Source organism: Vigna unguiculata, chromosome 4 (assembly GCF_037176805.1).
Source record: "Vigna unguiculata cultivar grain cowpea cultivar isolate G323 ecotype 2 chromosome 4, ASM3717680v1, whole genome shotgun sequence".
Taxonomy (NCBI): domain Eukaryota; kingdom Viridiplantae; phylum Streptophyta; class Magnoliopsida; order Fabales; family Fabaceae; genus Vigna; species Vigna unguiculata.
The window spans coordinates 8,824,439-8,850,224 of NC_140795.1; positions in this window are offsets into that span (position 1 = coordinate 8,824,439).

Genomic DNA, 25,786 nt, shown 5'->3' on the forward strand with positions numbered 1-25,786 from the left:
AAATTGGTATAAATGAAGGTAAAGAAAAGGCAAAATGTAATGCATGTGGTGCAGAATATGTTTCCGGTGGTTCAAATATAGGGACTTCAACAATGTTACGTTATTTGTCAAAGTCTACGATTATAAAGAAATTAAAAGACAATGACATGGGGAAAATGATAATTGATCATACTAGGAAATTAAGATCTAGGGAAATTGACCAAAAAGTTGTAGATGACCTTATTTCAATGGCTATTATTCAACATGGGCTTCCATATAATTTTTTGAAATGTAAGTGAATTAAATAATTGTTTGTATATCTAAATCCAGAAGTAAGAGTTCCAAGTAGGAATACAGTTGTGTCTAATATTTCAAAGAAATTTTATGAACACAAAGAGAGGGTGAAACTTGTAATGCGTAAATCTCATAGCCGAATTTGTTTGACATTTGATTGTTAGACTTCTATAAATTAAGAAGGGTTTATTTGTTTGACTGCTCATTTTGCTTATCTGAGTTGGAGGTTGTAGAAGATTATTGCCTTTTGTAAAATGGAACCTCTACATACTGGTCATGATTTGGCACAAAAAAATTTTGCTTTGTTGCTTGATTGGGGAATAGATAGGAAGATTGTTTCTATCACATTAGACAATGCTAGTGCCAATGAGGTGATGCAAAAAATTTTGCGTGAGTAATTGAATTTGCAAAATAGTTTGATATGTAATGGTAATTACTTTATTGTAAGGTATAGTGCACATGTCTTGAATATTATTAAATAAGAGGGATTAAGGGTGGCTTCTGATGCTTTACATAAGATTAGAGAGAATATCATGTAAGAGGATTGGAGGCAAAAAAAATTGCATTTAAAGAATGTGTTATTCAAGTGAGGGATATTGATACCAAAGTAGGTTTGAGAATGGATGTTGCTACTAGATGGAATTCTAGCTACCTTATGCTTGAGAGTGCAATTAGATATTGACGTGCCTTTGCAAGTTTGGCTATCCATGATACAAATTATGTTCATTGTCCATCAAATGATGAGTGGAAAAGGGCTGAAAAAATGTGTGAGTTCTTAAAGCCATTTTATGTAATGACTAATTTGATTTTAGGTTCTTCTTATCCAACTTTAAATCATTACTTCATGCAAGTTTGGAAAATTGAATGTTTGTTGCGAGAAAATGCAAAAAGTGGTGATCCGACGATTAAAGATATGTCGTTTTAATTGGTTAATAATTAAATGTATGTTATATTGTATGTTATTGCATGATCAATGTCTATTTTTGTTGAATTTTGCGTTTCTAGTAATTTTTCCAGAAACCGCTTGGCGAGTGATGAACTACCGCCAGGCGACACATGCATTTTGCCTATTTTTCTGAGTTCCTAATAGGAACCGCCTGGCGGTGAGCTTAGTGCCGCCAAGCGACGCAAGCCCCACCACCCATTTTTCTGGGTTGATCATGAACTGCCTAGCGGTGAAGAACACCCGTCAGGCGATGCTTTTCGTTTTTATTTGATTTTCGGGTTCTGCATGTTCTGGGTTGCTTTGGTTCGGTGGAAAAGGAATTTTAAGAACATTTGGACCAAAAAGGAAGGGATTAATTGTGAAAAGTCATAGTAGTGTGATAAAATAAAATGAGATTGGCTATGAATGAATGTCAGGGTGGAAGAATTGGGGTTTTCGGAAATTGTATAACAAATTGCGTAATAAACTACAAACTTATTAGATGAATTGTGATCCTAAACCTTTGAGTGGTGAGTATTGAGTCGAAAGTAAAGGAAATCGGGATGGTTGGGCTGGTTGAGGTTCGTAGGCGCAAGGGAATGGTTGTTGTGTTCCTGGAACTGCAGGAACCGCTTGGCGGCACCGAATTGGCCGCCAGGCGCCACACCAGAGGTGCATGGTGTGTTGATTCACGAAAACATTGTTTTTCGTACTTTTCGGGCAACAGTAACCGTCAGGAGGTAGTTTAGTCCTGCCGGGCGCCAGTCGTCTGATTCTGGGCGCTAGGCGCCACCAATTTTTCTAGTTCGCGCAGTTTTCGTAAAACTACATTTTCCGATTCGTTAACCGTTCGATTTAGGTGAAATTTTTACAGGTGGTCCACAACATGTAGTTCTTCACTTTGAACGGTGGAGATTTGATTTGCAGGTAAGTAGCTAGAGATATACATTACTTAATATTGCTGATTTTGGAGTTTGTAAAATACATGAAGAAGCCCTTGATTAGTTCAAGTAACTTCTAATGAAGCATAATTGGGTTATGTGGTAATTATGTATCAATTTGAATGTTCCTTTGGGTTAGTCAAATGTGGAGAATTTTTTTGTGAAGGCATGTGTGTCAATATTAAATTGCATTGGTGCGTAAGATCATGTGCTTAAAATTGTTAGAGTGTCGCTGCTTATATTTTGTTTGAGCATGCTTGGGATGGTCTATACGACTAGGGGATGAATGCACATGTGAGATGCTATAAGGCCTAGAACATTAAAGATGGTAATGCTTTTCATTAGGGGTACTCTAGAATGAGAGCAACCTGTGTGAAGTGTGCTTGAACCTGAACTAAAACCAGTAATGTGCAAGTACTGGTGTAGCGATTGGTGGTACGTTTCCCCTGCCAGGCAATCTAAAAGCGGCAGCTCCTAGCGGACGTGTCCCCCGCCAGGAAATTTTGCTGTAGCAGATTGGTGTTATGCTTGCTATGATGTGCGTGATCTACAAGGCTTTTAGGATATCTTAAAGGTCGGCTTGTTGGTGTTCCTTGAGTTGAGCTCGAAATGGCATCCCTCAAGTTGAGCTCGGGATGGCGGATGAACACGAGGAACCCTTGAGTTGAGCTCGGGTTGGCGAGTGTTGCCGGTGTGAGTGTGTTGGTTGTGGCCAGTACGGATGGGTCCAGATAGATTTCCCTCCTCAATAGTTGACTGACGAGTTTGGTAGTCTTGTAACGTTACGAATTATGTTCGTATATGGGAACTCCACCTGGCGTTACGATGTATGATCCGTAGCATGGTTACCCGCACGTGCTCTATCGGTTGTGGCCGATAGGTATGGCAGCAAGACACCTTGAGGTACCCACTAGAAGATGTAGAACACGAATAACATGGTGGTTGCCATGTGATGTGATATCAAAAGATGGAATTCCTTTGGTGTGATTATGTGATTGGTATATTTGTGTCATATATATATATATATATATATATATATATATATATATATATATGTTTATTTTGTTAGCTCACCCTATCTGCTTGTGTTTGGCGATGATCGTGTATGCGGTACACGGGAGCAGATGATGTTGCAGGTGGATCTGGTGAGGCTTAGCAGCGGAGCAGGGAAAACTCATGGGAATAGTTTTATAAAGTTTTATCATTTATGGTTTTGGATTAAAGATGTAATCTATTATGAGACTGTTTTGGTATTTCATTGAATTTTGAGAAGATTTGAACTCAGAGTTATCTTTATTATGAAATAAATTATTTGAAATTTTCCGCGTTTTTGGGAAATGGATTTATAATTAATGCGTTTTTATTTTCTTATTTTATTTTTTTGTTTAAACCCGTAATATCCTAACAGGATGTTACATTTGGTATTAGAGCAATGGTTTTCAAAAGATTTTTGGGCATTGGGGAGTGAGCTTGACGCATTTCAATTGTATCTTGTGTGTTATGGTTAAGTTCTAATGCTTAACTCTATATGTTTAAGCTTAGTAACAACGTCCTTGCTAGGTTTTGTTGAGCAGGCAAGAAATGTTGCTTGTAAGGCTCAGGAAAAAGTGACGCTCTTACCGGGTTTTGGTGAACAAGTAAGGGTGGGCTCTTGTCGGGTTTTGTTGAACAGACAAGAGTTGTGTTTGTGAGGATCAAGGAAAACAACACTCCTACCGGGTTTGTGTGAGCAGGTACGGGTTGAACTCTTGTGGGGTTTTGGTGAGCAGGCAAGGGTTGTTGTTGTGAGTCTCAGGGTATGCAACGCTCTTACCGGGTTTTGGTGAGCAAGTAAGGGTGATACTCTTGCTGGGTTTTGATGAGTAAGCAAGAGTTGTTGCTTACGGGTCTTAGTAGAAGCAGCGCTCTTACTAGGTTTTGGTGAGCAGGTAGGAGTGGTACTCTTGCTGGGTTTTGGTGAGCAGGCAAGGGTAGTTGCTTATAAGACCTAAGGAAAGTAATGCTCCTACCGGATTTTGGCGAGCAGGTAAGGGGTATTACTTGTCTTTCCCAATGCGTTGGTGCGCAAGGGGAGAGGTTCTTTCCAAGAAACGTTGGTGTGCAGGAAAGGAACTTGTGAACTGGAAGTATTAAGAACAGAAAATGTCTTGGTAGAGTGATGAGGGTGCACACTCATGACTATATCTGAGATAGTTTCCCTTCTTAATTCTAAAGGTTTTGGTAAACGAGAAAGGTGATAGGATGAGTTTGTCTTTTATACTTTCTTGTTATGTTTACGTTTTTGTGATCTGTGTGTGTTATCTGTAATGGTTGACTACAGAATCAAGGTCAAACTTGATCTGTTTTTTTTGCAAGAATTGGGTAGGGATTTTAAGAAAATCTCTTGATAGAAGATGTGAGTACGCAGAAGGATATCTCGGTGGGCAAGGAAAGCTAAGTTGGTTTGATGAGCCTAAGAGCGACGTTAGGACCCAAAAGCAACGCATTAGGCAAGGGGATCTTCAAGAATGAGTTCTTGGGACTAATACCTCAAGTGTTGCGAGAGGAATTGAATTCAAGGGTTAGAATAAGGAGAGGTGTTCAAACGTCTATTGGTGTCGCGAAGTTGGGAAGTTAAATTGGTACTACTCTCTAGTATAGGTCTAAAGTTGGAGGTAGTAAGTGGTGAAAGTACGAAGCAAAGGTTAAAACAAAAGGGTAGAGACCAAGAGGGATAATCTCAAGTTAAAGGTAAGTTGAGGCAGAGCTCGGATGATTAAATCGAAACGGGAAGACCAATCTGGTGGTGAGAATACAGTGAGTTCAATGTTTTATACCTAGGTAACTCATAGGAGGTAGTTGAAATTTTTCAACAAGGACCGCGATTCAGGTCAAGAGTATAAGGGACATCCTAATGGGGGTGGCTCGCAAGAGAGACAAGTTTGAGTTGGGACATGAGATGAACAAATTCTCGTATAAAAAGAAGAGCTACAACGTAAGTCGTTCTTAAGGGAAGCAAGATGATAAACAGTGATGGACTGATTGAAGCAAACAATCACATTCAAGGATACAAGGTTTAAAAGTAATACCTGAGAGGTGAATTTTGTGTTAATGGAGATCGTATACTTTGGGTTGTGCCATAAGAGATTTGGGTTCTGATAGTCTGCAAAGGGAGTTGGTAGTGAGAGGTTGGTTTTTTTTTCGACTATAGTTACGGCCAAGGGAGAAGTATTCTCGTATGGTGGGCTACTGGGGATTAAAGGATTCAACCTCAAGATTAACTGGAAATCAACTCCTTTGTGTGATTGGGACAGAAACGCAAGGAAAATTGGTTATTCCCTGCTTTCCTTCCCTGATCGAGGGGATACCAACAAAGTGGCGTAGATGACACAAAGGAGATAAATCGACCGTGGAGTACTATTTGTTGATCAAGAGGAAAGAAGGGGGCAAAACATCATGGCAATTCGAGTCGACTAACAACGATGGATGAAATATAAAGGCAAGGGATTGCAATTGCGAAAGATTTCTTAAACGCGTTTCCGAAGAAGGTGCTAGAATTTTCATCTGTAAGTGATGGGGTTCACTACAACGTTGATGTGTGAATCAAAACTAAGAGAAATTGTCTTTAATGGGATAGTTTCTACTGAGGGTGTAAAAATTAAAGAAGCAGGTTGTAATCAAGAAGTCCATAAATACAAAACTGCAAATGTAATCAAAATATTCCATGAGTCTTTACAATCCATTTCAAATAAAGTAAAGAAAACATTAACAAAAAGATCCCATAGTCATCCCCTCTCCGCAGCTAAGCCTCACCATCTCCACCTGCATCATCACCTGCTCACGTGTACCGCGTACACGATCATCGCCAACCACAAGCAAATAGGGTGAGCTAACAGTTGAAACACACAAAAATATACCAACATACATATACATGTATAACCAATACAGATAATATAACAATAACACAAACTCTTTCTTTATACTACATGTCCACAACCATATAAAATATCATTTCTTTTCCCACAGAACCTTACTCCATTACCATCACATGGCCACCACCATGTACACCAATGCACCTAGTGGAAGACTCGTTACCTTCCCTTCACATGGCCACAACCATGTTAGCAGCCATCTACATCTCCTATTAAGTATCTCAAATTGCCTTGCTTCCACACCTATCGGCCACAACCGATAGAGCACGTGCGGAAACCATGCTACGGATCACACACCGTAACGCCAGGTGGAGTTCCCAAATACGAATAGAGTTCGTAACGTCCCAGGACTACCAAACTCGTCAACAACCACTAAGGAGGGCAATCCAAGTGGACCCATCCGTATTGGCCACAACCAGCACACTCACACCGGCAACACTCGCCAACCCGAGCCACCACTCAAGGGTTCCTCGTGTTCATCCGCTATCCTGAGCCACAACTCAAAGGAAGTCATTGCGGGCCACAACCCATAGAATGCCACGTGCTTAATCCTTGTCCCGGGCAACAACCCAAGGATACGTTCTAGGCCACAACCCATGGAACACCAACAAGCTCACCATTAAGACACTCTAGAAGCATTATAGATCATGCATTAGCATCCAAGCATTATAGATCATCCAACCAATTAGAAAGAATTAAATATCTAATGAGTACATTAACTAGATTCACTCTAGGAAGAAATAATTTGGATGCAATTTTAGGTTCCCAAAAAGAAGTGTACTGAATAGAGAAGGCATAGGTTATGCAGAACAAGAAAATCAACTTGGTAGTCGACTAGAGTCAAGGAAATTCATTAACTTGAGTAAACAATCTTCTATTGTATGCTTTTATTGTTGTAAACCTGGTCATACATCAAATAAATGCTACTTTAAGAATTATGGTGTTCCTGAGGGTAAATATAAATGGATAGCTAAAGAATCAAATGTTTTGTCTAACATGAAAGGACCCAAATTCAATTGGGTACCTGCATCATCTCTTTAAATTGTTTTGTAGAGTTTATGAAAAGCCTAATGATCAATGTGATATTATTTTTTGGGTTGCACAAGTAAAGATAAGTTTGAATCACTCCCTACCTCAATAATGATGAGTAAAACAACTTTTAACACTTTTTGATGATGTTTCTTAGGACATAAAGATTAATCTTTTACTACCAAAAGTGTTTCTACAAATACAAATTGTGTTGTTACATCTATGTTGCTATTCTTCAACATTTTAATGAATTAGGCATACTTAATTTCGCATTTACAGCATAAAAATTTGCATCAGATTTTACCATTCTACAACAAATAAAGTTGACTATCTAGTTAACTATCATTTTCATACTACACCAAATTTGTCACCACTGCACCAATTTTTTCTGTTTCTACATTACATAGTCAACTTGCTAGTTAACTAGTCACGCATTTTTCATATTTCATGTGGCATATTTTGAAATTAGTCGACTACATTTGTACCCTAGTTAACTATGTTTGCAACAAACTTGGTTTAGTAAAGTTTTTTTGATAACTTTCAAATTAATTTCAAAAGCCATAAACAATAGTACTAAATCCCTAAATAAGATCTGAACCCTAAATCCCCATTCTCTAATTGTTTTCAAAATTCCCAATCTCTTTAAAACCCTAATCTTGAGAAGTTGTAGTAAGTTACCAATATTCCTTTTTCATTGTGCCATTTGAATTGTGTTGTTGTTACTCATCCTTCCCGCAACCTTCATATATGTTTGAGGAAGAAGAAAAGAAATTTGTCGCTGCCATTGTTGATGATGAGGAAGGATCTCCACAAGCTGAAATGTCCGATTAATGGGATTGTAATCTTTCTATCTTTCTCCTTTTGTTTTCATTTTGGCTTAAATTGGTGTTAACATGTACACTGCCTGATCTAGTTTCAGTAGCGTAAATAGGATATCTCTTTTGCCTATATGTGGTATGAGCTGAATGTTGCATACATATTTTGTATCATGTTTGTCCTTGCTATGCTGCATCTTTGTCTGAACAAATATTTGTGGTAGTGATACTGAATATGTCTCATCGTTTGCATATTTTTTTTACTGTCAGTCCCTTATTTTTCTAAATGTTCAAAAAGGGGGAGAACTGTGTGTGTGTTGTTTGGGTGTTTGTTCCTAGGGGGAGTAACCATGCATCTAGATTTTGGGATCAAGATTGTTCTTTTGTGATTAATTGTACTTTGAGCTAATATGATAAAATTTGTTGTATTTGGGTTTGCCCATTAAGTCCATGTTGCTCTTTTCTTGTTACTTGATTTGACAATGTTGCTTGTACTTTGATATTCCAATTTCTCTTATCCCCATCTGCTGCATTTTACTTTGATACCATATTATATAATGACATGCATTCCATAGTTATGACAATCTATGATTTCATTGGCCTATTCATCATATAGGGGGTTTCAAGTTAGGGGGAGCAAAGGAAGCCCATGGTTTTGAATGCTTTTAGCTATATACTTCATTGAGATTGGCTATTTTCTGCATGTGTGTGGAAGCCTTGCGTGTGTGTCCTTTATCTTAGAATTTAGATTTATCAAGTGTATTTGTAAATCTTGAAATTCTTGTGATATAGTGAATATCTCTAGCTGTGGTTTGCTAGATGAAACTGGATGTAGATTCTTAGGAATCGAACCAGTATAAATATTTTGTGTGCTTTATCTCTTTCTCTCTATATTTTGTCATAGTATAAATGCTCCAAACATTAAGCATCAAACCACATTATTTCAATTGATTCAACAAGCAAAGGGTTTTATCAAAACAATTTCAAAAGTGCTAAAATACCAATTCACCCCCCATCCCCTCTTGGTTATGAAATATTGGTGCATCAATTCTAACAGTTAAATATTTAAATTTTATTATTTTTAAATACCCGCATATACTCGAGGATATTAAAAAGATATGCGCGTGGGTTGTACGAGTCGGGCCTTTACGGGCTAGTAGGCTCAATATCACGACTCGCCACACGTATTTTTCGCAAGTCAGCCCGTCAGGCCATGCCCACATTACAACCCTTTTCCACATCCATATTTATATTTGTGCTTCATAGATTAAATTCCACTTTTTAAGATAATGTCAAAGTTATATAAAGTTTGTGCAAATAAGATTTGTTATTTGTTGTGTTTATTGTGCGACTTGTTACTGAACAACCCACTATTGTATGTCACACACTCAAGATGTATATGCCTTGGTGTGAATAAAGTGTATTGGAGATTTCATATTGTCATATTGACTAAAGATAAAATGGATTTATAGTATATAAGTAATTGCAAATCTTATTTTACAGACAAATTTTATAAGATTGAGTCAGACTTAAAGTCCACTTCATTTTTCATTTCAAATGGTGTCAAAGTTAAAATTTGATTCCATGGATATTGTACCCGTCCAAAAATAGTGCGTCGATATATTATCGATGATAGGGTGATGATCAACAATGAACAGAGATATGAAATGGCATCGCCATCAAGCCGACACTTGAGCAAGGATGAACAGAGGTGAAGAGTTGTATCGCCATATAGCTGATGTCAAGGAATAGGGCAAAAATTCAAGTCAAAAAGCACGTCTCCACAGAGTCGAGGTTATTGTAGCAATCCAAAAGGATGTCTCCACAGACTTGAGGTCATTGGAGGAATCCAGAAGGATGTCTCCATAGAGTCGAGGTCATTGTAAAAATCCCGAAGGATGTCTCCACAGAGCTGAGGTCATTGTAGGAATCCAGAAGGATGTCTCCATAAAGACGAGGTTATTGTAGAAATCCAGAAGGATGTCTCCACAAAGTCGAGGTCATTGCAAGAATCCAGAAAGATGTCTCCATATAGTCGAGGTCATTGTAAAAATCCAGAAGGATGTCTTCCTAGGACCGACGCCACTTAGGGTAGTTGGTTGATGGTTCAAGATTTACGAGGATATCACCATAGTACCGATCTCTCTGTAAGAAGCTAGGATTGAGGAGATGGTGGACGTGAAGATAGAATCTTAGATTATATAAAGTAATTATTTTGGTTAAGAAAATATTTAAAGGAAGGTACATTAGTTATTATTTAGGGAAATATTCTAGTTGTTATTTAAGGGAACACTACAAAACACCATTTTTGCTTCATAATACGGCGGTTATAGAAAACTGCCATATGACGGTTTTAATATGGCAATTATAGAAAACTGCCATAATTTGCTTCATAATACGCAGTTCTATAACTGCCACATTTTGTATGCAAAATATGGCATTTGAAAACGCCATTATGCTCCCATTACACTTTCGTTTTCCAGTGGCGCCATCTTTCCCTCCATAATACTCTTTTTTTTTTACTTCTCATTTAATTCTATCTTTTTTATTACACAGAAAATCGAATTTTAATGGGATAAATGCACACACAAAACATAAAATTGACTCATGTAAGACAAAACCTACAAAATCCTCTCTATCAACCTCAATAGTTGTTTCGTTTCCACACTCCTCACACCTCGCAATTTTCCACTCTCGCACCTCGCAGTTCCCAATCCTCGCCGACTCCACCCTCCTCACCAGGCAGTTTCCCACTCCTCACACCTCGCTGTTTCCACTCCTCGCACCACCACACCATTCTTGTTGTTTCCGCTCCTCGCACCAAGTCGCCGAAGATTGGGACTCCCTTCACCACACTGATTGGGAACTAGCAAAGCGTCGAAAATCTCTAGCAACTCCGACGACAATGTCGAACAGGGTTTCGTCGCGAGCCATTACTCCACTGCCCAAACTCTCAACCAATCGAGCACACTAGCAGTCACCACGGAGCATTCGTTGTGCATTTCCTCATTTCCGGCACGGACAAGGTCCTTCCACTTCTTTCCCTCTATTACGATTTCGTTTTTGGTTGGTTTGCACTTTGATTAGTGACTAATGTGTGACTCATATTGTTTGCTCTGATTATTGGGTTAATTAGTGGGAAACATAAAAGTTGTGATTTTGATTGCCAGAAGGCATGAAGATGCTTTGTTTTGGCGCTTTTGTTTGATGTTTATGGCTGTTGATATCATTGTTAATACTAGGTTTCTAGCATCTATAACGGATTTTGTTTGTTGTGGACTATTGGAAGAGGTTGGTATTTTTTGGATGAAATAAGGAACTGGGTTAATGTTTTATAAGGCCCCATGGTCTAGTGTTGTGTTTTTATAAGGTAACTTGTCCTGTGTTTGATGGATTTTGAAAGCAGCAAAGAATCTAATCTTGTATTGTTTTAACTTTTCTAAGACTAGTCATGTGAATGTCTGTGTAGTGGATTTTGAAATGACAGAAGTGGAAGTAAGGATTCAATGGCTGTAAAAAAATGGTGCTTGTTCTTGTTATGTGTTTTTTTACCTTTCAGATAAACAATTTTCATTCTGTGATTTTTTGTCTGAAGAAGGAACAAGGGTCTGTTTGCTTTTCCATCGAAAACCAATGTTATGTGAGTAATTTCAACGTCTCTTTGAAGCTTGGATCAAAAACCAAACACGTTAGAATGTTTGGAAGATGAGAGAGGCTTTGAAGTATAGTCATTTCATCAGTTTCTGAATTTCTATTGAATTAAACAATTAATTACTATAACATTTATGAACTACAATTAGTAGATTGTTAGTTACATTTGAGAAGGTTTAAAGGGTTCTTCTAGGCTATAGTGAGAAGTGGAGAAAGGTATCTCTTTTACCATGTAGTGATTGGATGATTCCTGATGAGAATGATACGTTTTTCTCATTGTCATCATGTTGAATTTAAAAGTTCCATGTTAGATATTCACTTTCATAATGTGTCCTATATTACAAACACTACCGAGTTACTGTTATGCCTGATCTTTACTTATTGAATATGAAGATTTCAGGGAATCCTAGGGGGTTATGAATGAGATGAATATATATATATATATATATATATATATATATATATATATATATATATGAAAATGATTATGATTTAACAAGAAACTCATAATTGTGATTTAAAAAATGGATTTTACCTTTAATCCTAGGTTTTTCATCTTGACAGTACTTCGTTGGTTAGTGTCAATTAGTATTTTGTTTTCATGAGTATGTAGCAACCAACATAATAGTGTGTGCATGCATCATTCCATTATTTATTTAAATCATAACTTTGGTTGAGATTGTCATGATTAGTATTATATTGATAAGTTTTAATGTGTGTGCCTTGCTAAATCTTTCCTTTGTCAATCTTATAAAATGGTATTCATGGGTGCTAAGAGTAGCTTGCTTTTTGTGTTCTTTTGCTTCCTATATTGTTTATACTTGTAATTTATAGTGTACAACTAGAAACAATATTCAGTGAAACTTTTTTGACTATTTTGTATGCAGATTTTATTGTGATTGAAAAAAAAAATCATTTATTGCGTCAAAGACAATTATCCAGGTAATTTATTGGATTTAATCCCTATCAAACTTTATTAATTAAACATTGTCAATGTTTCCTTTTGTATTTATAAACTTTATCTACTTACCTTTATTGTCTACTTTTGTTCATTTTATTTTGTATGATCCATATCTGTTAGCAGCCCATTAGCCAAATGAGAATTTTACTAGAACTAAGATTATCTTTCCCATTTATTTTTTATGGGTTATGATGCTTAGTTCGCCTGAGTGCTTTGACACTTCTAAACCATCCTCAGATTTGTCCTTTTCACTAGTATTCATTCCTTGATGAGATGAGCGCTTCTTTTTGAAACCAATGGAAGCAACTTTCTGCTGATAATTCTTAGAGAGCACTTTTTGTTTATCTCTAACAGGATGTTGGTTAGGCACTTTATCAAGACCCATCAAATTTAAAATAACACTTGATGCTTCTTTAGACTCCATTATGCAATTATTATTCTACAAGATAAGTTGAACACTAGAAGCACTCTCTAAAAACTAATGAAATTGTCTGCAATAGATCACAATATCTGTCACATGAAAATAAAAGTTATGAATGCATGCTGATAAGTGATAAATATAATCTATTTGGTCATTTCTTTCCTTTTCAAACAGTGAATCCAAAGCAAGAAGAATCACAAACCAACCTTTTGTATTACATCTCATTTGTTGTAGACCAAAGGATTAATAAAATAGGGGGTGTGGAATCTAGTGCTTCCTATTCTTCAACACTTCCTCGGAATGATTTTAATGCTCTATCACTTTCAATTTTCTTATTTGTGTCTGAACTAATTGTTGGTGTACTGGTTTATCATTTTAAGTCGTCATAATTTGTTTGTTTGGCGGTCTTTTGCACTTCCAATTTAATGTAGGAAAAAATAGATGAGCTAATGTTGAATAACCCAAAGATTGCATCAGATATATCTCCAAATGATCCGATTGGTCTCATATTTTGTAAGGAGAATCCAGGTCGGGTCAGAGGATTGTCACATGGAGCTTGTCACACTCTTGCATTTAAGCAATCCACTACAAGATTAAATGGTATGAATTTTGCTTCATGCAGTGCAACATCAACAAATACGGATGAGAAGTTTCTAAAGATGGAAAATGAGCTCACAACTCTCAAAAACCAAATGCAAACATTGGTTGCCTACATTGCTTCTAGAGATGACGTTCCTGACCATTTTGCTGCTATGGCTGTTGGTTTGGTACATACTTCGGTTAATGAGGTAAAACTTAATAGTTTATTTAACAAATTACACAAGTTTATTATAATACACATGTGAATTTGAATAAGTTATAATTATTTTTTATTCCAGGTACCCGATGTTGGAAGTGGTGCTCCATCACCTATTGGTATAAGAAGATCAAGTGGGACAAAAAAGACAAATTAGGCACATAGCTATAGGAACATAGCTATAGAAATTTAGCAAAATGTATTATAATAATGTTTTAGATTTTTTTTGGCTTTTGTTTTCAATGTGAAAACTTTTGGATGGTGTTTCGTAATATCAACTTTTTAAATATGAAATATGAATTATGAATGAAAGTATTATTGATCAAGATGTTGTCTGTGATTTTTTTAATTTTGTATTATAATAATGTTTTAGATTTTTTTTGGCTTTTGTTTTCAATGTGAAAACTTTTGGATGGTGTTTCGTAATATCAACTTTTTAAATATGAAATATGAATTATGAATGGAAGTATTATTGATCAAGATGTTGTCTGTGATTTTTTTAATTTTATGGAAAACATGTTCAATAATAATGGAAAGCAGGTTACATAAAATTAATATAAAATAAATTACATTCAAATTATGGCAGTTGAAACGTCGTATAACGCATCCGTACAGTACAAATAATGGCATTTCTAGGTAGTGTATTTTGCATGACAATTCTTTAAAAATAAACAATTTAAGACAGTTTTAACTGCCATTATTTGCGCACAAAATACGGCGGTTCAAACTGCCATTATTTGCGCAATGCATTTAATGGTGGGCGCTGCGGCATTTCGTCCAAGACCGCCATATTATTCATTGTGGCAGCAGGATATATGGTGGTACCCGCACCTGCCATACGCGCAAAATATGGCAGTCAAAACCGCCATTTTATACCCCAAATAACCACTGTATTTAACAATTTTTTTTTGTAGTGGAATAATTTAGATTATCTTTAAGGCTATTATTATGCATTAACTGATTATGTATATCTACAATATTTGTAACCGATTTACCTTCTATAAATAAGAATGTTACTCTCATGGTCAAGGGACAGATTGTTTTTTACCTAAGCAAGTCTTAAGCTAGGGTTAAAAATTTCTTTCTTTTTGTTTTTGGTTAAGAATTATCTGGCACTTTTTCTTTACCAGAACATATATGTTAAAATTAGATCAAGCATAACTTGAAAGAAAGGTCTCAAAGTTATATGGTTCTTAATACAAATGCATGAATGAGGTCATACTTGACTTCCAGCTTATTCTCAAGTACTTACATGTTACTCAAATAAATTTATTTCTCAACCTAAAAACTCATAAATTCAGTGATAATGTAGTTCCAAATTTGTTCATAGCTAACTAGTATCAATAATAAAAATGGAATAGAAAAACTTCAAAACTTAGTTAAAACTAATAAAGACGCAAACTTTAAAACATCAATAACATTATGTTAACATCACTCTTAGAAAGTACTTAAATAACAACTAATATTAGTGACCAAAAATATGCTTAGAAACTAAGACTAATTTAGAGAATAATTCTTTTAGTAACCAAAACACAGGTAGTTAATGCTAGTGACCAACCTAGAAACCAATTCATAATAGAAATTATTTTAGCTACCAATTTAGAAACTAATTATAACTTTTGAAACTATTTTAGTTATGTCGCAACCGGGATCGCGACGGGAAGGCGAATCGAAAAATAAAACGGGTTTAAAGGAGATTTGGAGTCGCCACCATAGTTATTCTGGAAAACTATGGAAAACCATCAAAATAAGACAAGTCTGTGGAAAACCAGATTTTGGATCCGGGAGTCGGTTACGCGTAGGGAAGGTGTTAGCACCCTACAGCGCCCGCCCAAGGGCGGTACCTTTAATTAAAAATGCAAAGTCGATGTGATTTTTAAAATGTTAATTTTCCCCAAAAATAATAAGACAAAAAATGCTAAAAAAGAAACATAAATATTTTTTAATTTTTTGGGCCCGACAAGGATTGACCTTGGTCCTACGTATTCTCATTCAAAATGAGAAATCAGGGTTACGTAGTTCTTTAAAAGATATTTGAAAAATAATTTGAGAAAATGATTTGATTTTTTGGAAGTGAACCTGACAAGGACTGGCCTTGCTCCTACGTACCTCACGGTGGAGAATCAAGGATCACGTAGTTCTTCAAAAGACTTTTGTTTGAAAATGTTGATGTTTTTATATTTTGAAAATTTTATATTTTTTTGTATTTTTGAATTACTTGGAAATACGTGTCACACGACGCGGACGGTCGGACAGACACTAAAAGGGAAAGAAAACTATTTTTGGTATTTTGAAAATGAGTGTCACGCGGTGCGAGCGACCGGACAGACACAATAAAGTGAAAGAGGGTATTTTTCATTTTTTAGATTTTTTTTTTCTATTTTTTATAGTTTTTGTAATTTTTAATAATTTTCAAATATTTGTTTCTTTTTTTTAGAAATAAAAAAAATAAAAAAACAAAAATAAATAATAATAATGAAAAGGTAAATAAATAAATAAAAAAAAACAAATTAATTAAGAAGCATGAAAGTGGAAAACAAAACATGGGGGTACATGAGTAATTGGTGGGAGGTACATGAAGTAAATGAGGTGTCTTTATTAAAAGTGGTGGTGTGGCGAGTAAAATATAAAACAAGCCTAAAATAAGAGTAAAAAGTGTGTGCAGGGGTGCGGGATTAGTAATTGTGGAGGTGCGCAAGGAAGTAAAAATGCAGCAAAAGCCCAACAAACAAAAAAACAAGGCGGGGGTGCAGGGTTATCATAAACGGAGGTGCGCGAAGAAAAGAAATGATAAACATGGAGGTGTATGAGATAAAAAAAAAAGTGGTGCATGTGGTAGTGGAGGTGCATGCAGTGAACATAAAACACAGGCCCAAAATAAGATAAACATAAACAGGGGTGCAAGGTTATCAATTGTGGAGGTGTATGAAGTGAAAACGGGGGTGCAGAGATTAAGAAAAAGGGGGTGCGCAAAGACAAAAATGGGGTGTGCAGTGGAGGTGCGCAGAGTATGGATGGAGGTGTGCAGAGTAAAAACTGAAATGGGGAGAAAAGGCTGGAAGGGTACAAACAGTAAAAAGTGGTGCAACACAAAGAGGGGGTGCAGATATTAAGGTGGGGGGTGCACGGAGCAAAAGTGTTCAGATTCAAATTTCCCAAAACACATTAAAACCTAATTAATCTTCTCTACGCGCATGCGTTTCTTCTTCCCATCCGCACACACTCTGCCCGCGCCGCCACCGCACGCCCCGCCACCGGCGAGAGGCCACGCCGTCGACGCCAGCCACCGTCGGCAACGTCGCCGGCGAGAACCAAACCTCCTGAGTCGCTTCTCTTCCTTGCTTCTTCTTCCCGTCACCGCACACCACACCGTCCGTGCCGCCACCGCACGTCTCGCCACCGGCGAGAGGCCACGCCGTCGACGCCGGCCACCATCGGCAATGTCGCCGGCGAGAACCAAACCCCCTGAGTCGCTTCTCTTCCTTGCTTCTTCTTCTCGCGTGCGAGACGGTGACTACGACCACCGCCGTGAACGCCACTGGCAGCGTCTATGACCACCGCCGTGAACGCCGCTGCCGCCGGTGCTCGACTATCCCCTACCGCGAGAAAGAAAGGTGCGCGACCACTCTGAGGCTCGTCACCACCGTGCCAGCCACCGCGATTAGGTCTGCCACCATCGCGCGGCCACACTCCACCGTCCGGACCTCCGAATCCCCGGCGGCGAGGTTGATGAAACTGGTTTTGGGTTCTGGGTTATCATATGAAGGCGAATGGGGTGTATTACCTGACGCTGATGTTAGTTGCTATGGTTGGATTCTGGTTCTTTGTTTTCTTTTTTATTATTATTATTATTTTAGATGACACAGGCACATTGTAAATGGAGATCGGGGTTACAAGATATCACAATGGCTTTCACAGATACATGCACATAAATCAACAAGCAAAAGAACATAATACAACAGAACGTCATACTTGCTTATTTAATGACGCACCACCAGTTACATACATTTCAGTTCATATTTACGGCATCGTTACTTACCTTTTGCTCCTTCACTCGTGTTGCTCCTTTTTCTTTTCACTGCAGGAACTGTATTTCTTTTTCTTGCTTTGTTGCTCTTCCCTCTGTGATCTTGTGAGAACTTGTCCTCCAATTCCCCTTTTTCTTGCTTATGTGTGGAGTTGCCCTTTAGTCATGGCTGCACTGCTACGCTCAGACTGCCTCTGGTTGCTGCCACAGTGACACACCAATACCCAACATTCCTGCTTTTTTGTCCAAAAACCCCCCAATAACCAGATAACGTAAAAATCTGGCCATGGCAGAGTCAAGTCAAATGACTCTCATTATTATTATTTTTTATTTCATATATATTTTTCATATTTTTTTTTAAGAGTAGAAAAACAAAGTGGTGTGAAAATAAAAATAAAATGGAAATTGAAATTAAAAAAGATAAAATAAAATAAGATAAAGTGAAGTAAAAAAAAAAAAAATAACATAAAATAAAATAAAACAAGAAAAAAATAAATAAAATAGATAAATAAAAAGCAAGACAAAATTAAAATTAAAAATAAAAATAAATAAATAAAAGAAAAGGAGTATATATGTACATTCAAATTAATGTTGATTTTTGTAATCTTTTTTTTCTTTTCTTTTTTTTAAAAAAAAATTTTTTAGTTAATTATTTTTATTAATCGGACAAAATTGAGTGTTGACAGCTGCCCCTCTTTACTTAAATTTTATTTGATAATATAAAAATTGGAATTTTCATATTATCATAATGAAAAATAAGTAAAAATAGAAACACTAATTTTGTCTGAATTCCAAAGAGGATGAATAAAACTAATTCAGAGGGATGAGATGACCAATTATAAGAAGAGGGCCAGGATCTGGAAAGTGAAAGAAAAAGGATTCACCAGGTCTTATCCAGGGTGGGAGAAAGAAATCACTTACCATTCTATCAGATAGGGTCGTTATGCCAACAAACTTTGAAAAATTATTTTTTTTGTTTTTCTCATCATTTTTAAAAAAAAAATGTGTGGATTCAACCATTCCTAGGGAGAGGGTTTCTTTGTAAAGAAAATGCTAACCATTGCCTTGCAGAGGGTCTCGATGCAACCAAAAAATCAATGACCATTGCTTCGCAGATGGTCTTGATGTGACACAGAAATTAATGACCATTACCTTGCAGAGGGTCATGATGTAACCATACGGAGATCAGTGACCATTCCCTTGGAGATGGTCTATATCTGAAAGGATTCAGTGACCATTACTGAGTAAAGGGTCTCGATCCGTCAAACGATATGGCCAATCCTAAGGAAAAGGCATAGGAATCGATGACTATTCTCACGAAGAGGGTCATAACCTGGACCTAACCATTCCCAAGGAGAGGGTCGTTGTCCGAAAGGAGAACACAAGACTTGACCATTCATAAGGAGAGGGTCGCGATGAAAGGAGGATTTGGACTTGACCAATCCCAAGGAGAGGGTCGTGAGGAAAGGATAACCTGAAGATGATTTTCATGTGTCGGCAAACATTACATGAATGCCTATCATTGGTGAAGCTTGTGCAACACATTTGTCCTGACTAAACGTTTGAATCCATTTTTTGAATGATGATGTAACATGATGAAATGCATGAACGCATGGATGCATGGATAAAATTCATGTGAAGCTTTTGTTTTTGTTTTCGTTGTTTTTTTTTTTTTTTTTAAAAAAAAACAAAGATGCTCTTGTTTTGGAATTAGTTATCAACGTTGTCGTCAAATCCAAGGCATGTTCAAGTCACGTTCATGATATTATGTTCAAGCAAAAATAGTGGGGAGTGGTGAAAGATCCTGGTGCACATTGCAAAACTATGAGTTTAATATCTTCTCTCTTCTTTTTTTTTTTTTTTGGCGCGTCATGCAAAACATACTAGCTTGAACTCATGAATGAAAGAGGGATAGGAACCAGTTTTGTAAGAGGCTGAACAATTGTTCAGGGGCAACATTACCGGTGGTCAGGTTAATACTTAAGAAGAAACATGCAAGGTTTAAAAACTGCCCCCAATTTTGTTGCGTTGGACAAGAGCGTAGTTTGATGAGACGGAAAGGATTGCCCCAATTTGCATCTTTTGCTTAACTCACATGCTGATGGGAAATTTTTCCTCCATTTTCTATCTTTATTATTTCATTTTTTTTTTCACTCACTCTCTTCCCTTTTTTTTTTTTTTTGCCGATTTGTGTCGTCAACCGCTTACTTTTGTCCACGAATTAAGCTCATGAGAAGATCAAGACAAACATTCTTCAATCGATGTGGACTTTTCTTGGCTTGTAACGTGGCTAGGGGTTAAGAGGTTTATGAAAGAAATGGTTAATAAGGCCCAAGTATGAGTTTGCAGGTATTAATTTTGGAACAAGAATCATTTGCGTGACACCCTGTAAGCCTTTCACTTGAAATTTCGGGGTGTTCTATCATCTTTATTTTCATTTTTCTTTCCCTTTTCCACATCCTTCATGTCCTTCGCATTGTTATCACTTTGTGATTTTTTGACATGCATTTCTAGATTTCTTTTTCATTGATCTGTTTGAACACCTCTTATGTGTTTCGGGTAACTTGACATGCTGATGATTCTTGTCCAGGGATACTGAAAGAAGTTTTTATTTTGGCTCAAAGGGGGTACAAACGGATATATATGACTTTTCCTTTAAATTTTGGTAGGGGAAGGAGGCCACACGTCATTTCAAAGTTTGTTCGCCTTATTTTCACATGAGCTTAGCTCTAAGCCAAAATTCGGCAGCATTTAACCCATTCCGCTCTCATTTCTTTTCCTTCATATATTCTTTCCTTTTCCCATATCGCCTTTGTAGGTTTTTTCATTCTAACGAACAATCCTCTTTTGTTCTTCCCAACTTGTGGCCTTGGCCTATTGTTAGACAAGGTCAACTAAACAAAAACCTGCCACAGTACACTCTTCTTTATTTCCTAGGGTAATCCTTTATTTCAGAGGGAAGTGAACGAATTGGGAGTTCAAGCAACATGAATGCAGATGCTTCAACAAGATATGCACACAAGCTATGCTTAAAGTGACAAACCATGGAAAAAACCTTCCCTTCTCCCCACTTTTTGTATTTTCATTCCCTTTTTCTCCTTATTCTTGGAAAATGCCATACACTTGACAACTTTATTAACAACGAATTCCAAAATTGATTTCTCTTTTTTTTTTGAACCTCTTTTTTTATTATTTTACGTCCACGACACCCTTTATAAGCGAGCCTGCTCTTAGAGATCATACCTGTGATGCCCCATTTATGGCTTTATTCGTCTTTTATCCTCTCTCTTTTTTTTAGATTATATGTTACTTATTCTCTTTACGAGCTCAACGTGACATCAATTGTTTCAAATTTATGGAGAAAACCAAATTGTATTTATTGAATGAAAGACAAAGCAGAGTACAACAAAATTTGGATACAATGTCGGTATCTCCTAGTAGCGTATCCTATCAAGGAATCATCATGCATAAAAATTTTTGACCGCGTCAGAATTGACCGGTAACGGTAATTCCTCCCCATCCATCCTTGTGAGAATTAGTGCCCCATCAGAAAATGCTTTCTTCACCACATACGGGCCCTCATAATTTGGAGTCCACTTGCCCCTGTGATCCTTCTGTATAGGCAAGATCTTTTTCAAGACTAGCTCGCCTTCGTGGAACTCTCTAGGGCGCACCCTCTTGTTGAACGCTTTTTTCATCCTTCTTTGGTACAACTGTCTGTGACTCACTGACGTTAGCCTCTTCTCCTCAATGAGGTTGAGCTGGTCAAACCGAGCTTGAATCCATTCGGCCTCTTCCAATTGGGTCTCCATTAACACTCGTAGGGATGGAATTTCTACTTCGAAAGGTAGCACTGCCTCCATCCCATATACCAGAGAGAAAGGCGTTGCCCCAGTCGATGTACGTACTGAAGTGCGATACCCATGTAAAGCGAAAGGAAGCATCTTGTGCCAATCTTTATACGTAACCACCATTTTCTGTACAATTTTCTTGATGTTCTTATTAGCAGCCTCGACTGCCCCATTCATCTTTGGACGATAAGGAGAAGAATTATGATGTTGGATTTTAAATTCTTTGCACAATTCAGTCATCATTTGATTGTTCAGGTTGGTGGCGTTATCGGTGATTATCTTGTTGGGCAATCCGTATCTGCAAATCAGCTCTCTTCTTATGAATTTAGTCACAACTTTTCTTGTCACATTGGCGTAAGAAGCCGCTTCCACCCATTTAGTGAAGTAATCAATTGCAACCAGTATGAAGCGATGTCCGTTCGAGGCTTTTGGCTCTATGGCTCCAATAACATCTATCCCCCACATTGAAAACGGCCATGATGCAGACATTACGTTTAAAGTAGTGGGCGCCATATTAATATTATCTGCATACTTCTAACATTTCTCACACTTCCTCACGTGCATGCAACAGTCACTCTCCATGGTCAACCAAAAGTAACCCGCCCTCAATATCTTCCTGGCCATTGAGTGCCCATTCATGTGTGTGCCGAAGGTACCTCCATGAACCTCCTCCAATATTGACCTGGCTTCTTTTGCATCCACGCATCGAAGGAGAACCATGTCATGATTTCTCTTGTACAACACATCCCCACTTAAAATGAAACTTGTAGCCAACCTTCTTAGTGTCCTTTTATCATTCTCAGATGTTCCTCCGGGGTATTCCCTGGTTTTTAAATAGCGTTTGATATCAAAATACCAAGGCTTACCATCTGATTCTTCTTCAATGAAGTGACAATATGTTGGCTCTTCGTGGCTCTTCATTTGGATCATTGGCAATAACCCATCTTGATTAACCTCGAACATTGATGACAAAGTGGCTAAGGCATCTGCCAACTGGTTATCTTCTCGTGGAATGTGTTAAAATTCAATGGAATCAAAATACTCCACCAACCCATGATATAAGCTCTGTAGGGAATCAACTTCGGATCCCTAGTTTCCCATTCCCCTTTTAATTGATGGATGACCAATGCCGAATCTCCATACACATTCAAAATTTTCGCCTTCGATTCAATCGCGGCTTGGATGCCCATAGCGCAAGCTTCATATTCAGCAATATTGTTCGTGCAATTAAAACACAACCTTGCGGTCATTGGAATGTACTGATTCCCTGGAGATATCAGTATTGCCCCTATACCATGTCCCATGACGTTAGAAGCACCATCGAATAATAACGTCCATGTCTTTCCATTTTGCTCTTCCTGATCACCTTCGAACAAGGCCATGATGTCTTCATCGGGGAATTCAGGCTGCATTGACTGGTAATCGTTAATGGGTTGTTGAGCCAGATATTCAGCCAGAGCACTACCCTTGATAGATTTCTGTGTGACATATATAATGTCGTATTCTGACAATAGCATCTGCCACCGGGCTATCCTTCCAGTCAAAGCGGGTTTTTCAAAAATATACTTGATGGGGTCCACCTTGGATATCAACCAGGTAGAGTGACTCAACATATATTGTCTTAGACGATGGGCGGCCCATGCCAATGCGCAACAAGTTCGCTCTAAAAATGAGTATCGTCGTTCACATTCCGTGAACTTCTTGCTCAGATAGTATATGGCATGCTCTCTTCTTCCAGTTTCATCATGCTGACCTAACACACAACCCATTGATTCGTCCAATACGGTCAAATACAGAATCAGTGGTTTCCCAGGTTTAGGTGGGCGTAAGACTGGAGGATCTTGAAGATATTGTTTAATTTTGTCGAAAGCAGCATGACAGTCTTCATTCCACTTGACAGCTTGATTTTTACGTAATAGCTTGAATATTGGTTCACAGGTGGAAGTCAACTGGGAGATGAACCTAGCAATGTAGTTTAGTCTGCCCAAGAAACCTCGCACCTCCTTCTCCGTATTAGGAGTAGGCATTTCGACTATCGCGCGCATCTTGTCAGGATCAACCTCAATCCCCTTTTGACTGACAATGAAACCCAGCAACTTTCCGGATTTCACACCGAATGTGCATTTAGCAGGGTTTAGTTTAAGCTTGAACTTCCTCAATCTCTCAAACAATTTCTTCAGGTTGAGGATGTGTTCTGCTTCTGACTCGGACTTGGCGATCATATCATCTACGAAGACCTTGATTTCTTTGTGCATCATATCATGAAAAAGCGCCACCATGGCCCTTTGATAGGTTGCTCCAGCATTCTTGAGTCCGAAAGACATCACCTTATAGCAAAATGTCCCCCACAATGTGATAAATGTTGTCTTTTCCATATCTTCAGGTGCCATTTTGATCTGATTATATCCCGAGAAGCCGTCCATAAATGAAAATAGTGAGAATCTGGCTGTATTATCCACTAACGTGTCAATGTGAGGCAATGGAAAATTGTCCTTTGGACTCGCACGGTTCAAATCTCGATAGTCAACGCACATCCGAACTTTGCCATCCTTCTTAGGTACTGGTACAATATTTGCCACCCATTGAGGGTATTTTGCCACAGCTAGAAATCCAGCGTCAAATTGCTTTTGCACTTCTTCTTTGATCTTTAATGACATTTCTGGTTTCATTCTCCTTAACTTTTGTCTAACTGGAGGACATTCCGGCTTGAGTGGAAGCTTATGTTGCACTATATCAGTATCTAAGCCAGGCATGTCATTGTACGACCAAGCAAACACATCCCTAAATTCCTTTAGTAAAGCACATAATTCTTGTTTCACTTCTCTCTTCATACTAGTGCCAATCTTCACTTCTTTCTTCTCATCCTCCTCTCCTAGGTTAAGTGTTTCAACATCCTCTTGATGGGGTTTTATTTCCTTAGATTCTTGTTCCACTAACCTCATTAGTTCAGGGGAGGGTTCCGGATCATCTTCATAATCATCTTCCATATTATCGACAGGGTGCTCAAAATTAGGGATATCGACATTGTTATTTTCAAAACATTCATTGTCATATCTGCATTATTCGAGTTTATAAAAACGATAAATAAAATAAACAACAGTGAAAAATGCAAAACAAAAAAACGAAAGTAGTAAACACAAATTGATTATCACGCTGAGCATAAAGAAAAAGGTGTCAACCCGTTAAGTCATGAATCCTAGAGCTCCGGGTAAAGCAGTAGGATCAATTAAAAATATTATATTTTAACCAAATTAAACATCACAGGTAGATCCAAAGTCTCCCAATTGTTGAGTGGTGCATCTGAAACGCACGACCACACAAAATTCGAGCCTCCAAGTTCCTCTTCATCATTGACGGCTGCTATCTGGCTAGTGTTGATCCACCCGGCACTGCGAAAGCTCTCTTTGATGTCACAAATGCAGATCTTTCCTAACCCCAACTCCTTTCCTTGCATGCGGGCCAGACCACGTTTTCTCCTTTCTTCAACTAACCTTCTTTTGTCTTCTCGAGTAGGCTTGTATCCCAGGCCGTATCTGTTTCTTTTCTCAGTGACCTCCAGAGGAAATATCAATCCTTGCTTATCCTTGCCTAGCCCTTTTCCGTACTCATATCCCTCTTTCAGCATGACCTTGGCAGTCATAAGGGAGGCACGAGACAAGCGTGTGTTCATTGGATATGGCTCCACATAAGCATTGCCCACAATTTCCAAAGACTGGAATGCTGTCTCGAGGGCTTCTTCTGCTGCTTCAATATAGCAAGAAGACAAAGGTCCACTTACCAAAATATCTTCCTCTCCTGAAACTATTACTAGTTTATCGCCCATGACATATTTCAACTTTTGGTGCAAGGTTGAAGGCACCACACCTGCTGAGTGAATCCAAGGGCGGCCCAACAAGAAACTGTATGCTGGGAGGATATCCATCACTTGAAAGGTTACTTGAAAGACACACGGCCCGATTTGGATTGGCAGTTCTACCTCTCCCATCACTTCTCTCTTACTCCCATCAAAAGCCCTCACGATCATCGCGCTTGGTTTCATGTGGATACCCTCACACGGAAGCTTTCCCAGTGTTTCTTTTGGCATTACGTTCAAGGAAGAACCATTGTCGATTAATACTCGTGCTATGACATGATCCAAGCATTTCACAGAGACATGGAGGGCCTTGTTGTGTCCTCTCCCTTCAA